Source organism: Panthera leo, chromosome B2 (genome assembly GCF_018350215.1).
Source record: "Panthera leo isolate Ple1 chromosome B2, P.leo_Ple1_pat1.1, whole genome shotgun sequence".
NCBI classification, from domain to species: domain Eukaryota; kingdom Metazoa; phylum Chordata; class Mammalia; order Carnivora; family Felidae; genus Panthera; species Panthera leo.
Window position 1 is genome coordinate 113,268,874 of NC_056683.1, and position 3,536 is coordinate 113,272,409.

Sequence of the window (3,536 nt, forward strand, 5' to 3'; positions counted from 1 at the left end):
CTATGTTATATTCTGGCAAGAGTAGAAGTCTAGGCTGTCTACTTGACTGTTGCTGAAGGGAGTGAGAAGTGGAGGCTACAGTTTTTATCTGTTGTATTTGGCTGGAATAGATTGGTTATTGTCTTCAATTTTTGTCTTGCTTGGATACCCCTTTTCTTGTCTTTTGGTTAGAGAGAGCTTTTTAGAGGGCTTTTCAGTTTTCCCTCTTTTGTTTGTGCTTATTGGTGTTTTCTGAGTTGCCAGCTTCTCTAAAATCCAGTCTAGGGTAGAAATGGGAAAAAGAAAACCCAGTGTACTCATCACTGTATTATTATTATTATTATTATTATTATTATTATTATTATTTTGTCCCAAGTTTCTAGCTAGTCTGGTGTTTTCTTTATATTTTTCAGAGTCTCCTTATATATGGATGAGGTGTGTACAGCCATCCTAGTGGCCTAATCCTCTGTGTAATTTATTTAATTTCTTTAGAGAAAAATCCCTTCCACACTTTTTCCCCCCCCGGGATAAACTTCGGGGAATGGACTGTCCCACATACAGATCACCAGTTAAATCATTTTGTTATTGCCCTTAAGTCTCTTCCTCCATTGTACATGGCTGTCTGCACTCAGGAGAGGCCCAAGTTCTGCCTCAGCAGGTCAGCTGCTTCTGCTGCAGCGTTTTTTATTGTTACCTGTAACTTCTTAGGCTCTGCCTCAGCACTCTTTGCATCCAGAAGTTTCCTGAACTTTTGAATGTCTGTATCTTATCTCTTCAATTTTGGTTTATACCTTTTTATATTTTCTTATATTAACGGAGTCTAAGGAGGGAAAGATTGTGTGTGTGTGTGTGTGTGGTCGGTCTTGAACAGAAAGCCTTGTGAATTCTTAGTTCAACATAAATAAAATTTAATAAGTTAATACTTCTAAAGCATTAATGTGCCAAGGTTTCAACATATTATTTTCAATATAAATACACATTTTTAACATAAAACTATGCTAAATATGAGGATAAATTATAGATCAATATTAAGATTTTTTATAAGAATGTATAAAATTGAAAAAACATGCAACTAGAATAATTCATGCTGAAGAGTTCTGTAAATGTATGTAATATCAAAATCTCATTTGCCACTTGTCTTTAAGAGCTAGATTAGGGAATATTGGATCCAGGACAACTAGAACTAATGTATTTGGAGTTAATATTTAAGATTTTTTAAAAATTAGGTTTTCCCTTGTGCTTGCTTTGGCAGCACCTGTATTAAAATTGGAATAATACAGAGAAGATTAGCATGGCCCTACTCAAGGGTGACATGCAAATTCATGAAGCATTCATATTTTAAAAAAATGAGATTTTCTCATCTTTTCTGTTTCTTATATGATGACAGATGAGCATAATATTGCAGGTAGGCCCACTACCACTTCCTGAGAAGACTTTCAAATAGTCTGAACTTATTCTTACAGTGTCTATATTAGGTTTCTATATACAAATTTTCTACCTCACCCCAACTTTTAAGTCATGAAAACTTCTAGGAGAGTGGGCTAAGATTAAACTTCTCCAATTGAAGGGCAAAATAGGATTCTAATCGAGTGTTTGGAGAGGCGTGGAGGTTTTTGCTCCATCGTTACAGACCATGATATTGCTAACCTGCAGGAAAATACAAGACCGAAAGAGGTATGTGCTTGCGTGCTGTGCACACAACCTGGGGAGTAGGATGGGATGAAGGGAATTGGTAGAGGTAAGAGTGAGTAGAGGCACGTGATAGTGTCCATGTGGGTTTGGCACCTCTTCTGGGAGGTTTTTTGTTACAGGTAGAAATTTTACTATCTTGGTAACAATTATAACTCCCAACATTTCATGAGAGTTAGAGACTGAAGTAAGCCAGAAGCAAGACATAATGAAGATAGAAGAATAGGAGAAATTCATTGGTTTGTCTTCTGTGTCTTATATTTATATGCCACCCATCCCTCACACCTGAATAAGAAAAGATGAAAATAATCTAGAATATAAGAACTCCCTGAAAAACTTTCTTTAATATTTTCTTTAGTGTCTTAGTAATAAATTCTTTGTTTTTGTCTGTGAAAAAAATTTCAACTTTATTTTTTTCAACTTTTTTTTTTTTTTTTAATTTATTTTTGGGACAGAGAGAGACAGAGCATGAACGGGGGAGGGGCAGAGAGAGAGGGAGACACAGAATCGGAAACAGGCTCCAAGCCATCAGCCCAGAGCCTGACGCGGGGCTCGAACTCACGGACCGCGAGATCGTGACCTGGCTGAAGTCGGACGCTTAACCGACTGCGCCACCCAGGCGCCCCAAAAATTTCAACTTTAAATTTGAAAGATATTTTCATTAGATATAGAATTCTATATTAGCTGTTAAAGCACTTTAAAAGTTATTCGATATTTTCAGGCTTCCATCATTTTGTTTTGTTTTGAGAAATTCAGAAGACTTAATATGTTTTTCTTTCTTTCTGTTAGCAAACGGTTTCCTTTCTGGTTTTCAGCAATGTTACTGTGATTACTTTCCCTAGGTTTGTTTTCTTTGTTCATTTGCTTTCCTTTTTATTTTGCTTGATGTTTCTGAAAATACGTGGTGTCTTTCATCAGTTTTGGAAGATTCTTAGTCATTATCTTTTCTGATATTGGTTCTGTCCATTTTCTTTTTCCTCTTCTGGGATTCCAATTATGTCTTATTAGACTTCTGACTATGCCACTTGTCTCTCTTAGACTCCTGTGTTTTTTACATTAATTTTTTTTTCTCTGTCCTTTAGTTTGGATATTTCTGTTCACTTGTCCCAGGTTTACTAATTTTGTCTTCTCTATTTCATCTGTTCACACACACATCAGATGAGGTCTATATTATAGACCTTTTTTCTCTCTTAAATGCATTTGGTTCATCTATTGAAACTTTTAATATTTTTTATCCATTCTTTCCTCTATTGTCTTGGACATATTAATTATATATATACTATATAGTATATATATAGAAGTTTATTTAACTCAGAGAGAGAGGGAGAGAGAGAGGCAGTGGGGGAGGAGCAGAGAGGACAGGATCCCAAGCAGACTCCTCACTGACAGCAGTGAGCCTGATGAGGGACTTGAACTCACAAACTGTGAGATCATGACTTGAGCCAGAGTCAGATGCTTCATTGACTGAGCTGAGCCATCCAGGCTTCCCGACATATTAATTGTATTTTAAGGTAATTGTCAGTGAATTCCAATATTTGGGTTATCTGAATTTTTTTCCTCTTGTTCTCTTTGTTTTTTCTCTTGGGTTTTGTTCACGTAGTTTTGTCTTTTGGCATGCCTAATACATTTGGCCCAAGTGCTGGATATTTAGTTTGAAAAAATAAGTTATTCTCCACAGAAGGGTCATTCTCTCCTGCACCATGCAGACAGAGTGATGGCTGATCACCTTAATCTAATCAGTGACTATGCTAATCCATGGCTGTGTTGTTGTTCAGAAGAGATTCGGTCACCGCTTGTTTGCCTGTGGCCTTCCAGGTATTTTTATTGGGAACTTGATATGTTTTTTAGTAGCTCCTCTTCTTGCATGT

General features: G+C 36.5%; 1 non-coding gene across 1 annotated transcript; it reads left to right on the forward strand.

Annotated features, from left to right (window-relative positions):
* Positions 1–1,215: 1,215 nt before the first annotated feature.
* Positions 1,216–1,321, forward strand: LOC122220803. The gene has a single exon (XR_006202984.1). It is a non-coding gene; the product is annotated as a U6 spliceosomal RNA (small nuclear RNA).
* Positions 1,322–3,536: the final 2,215 nt, after the last annotated feature.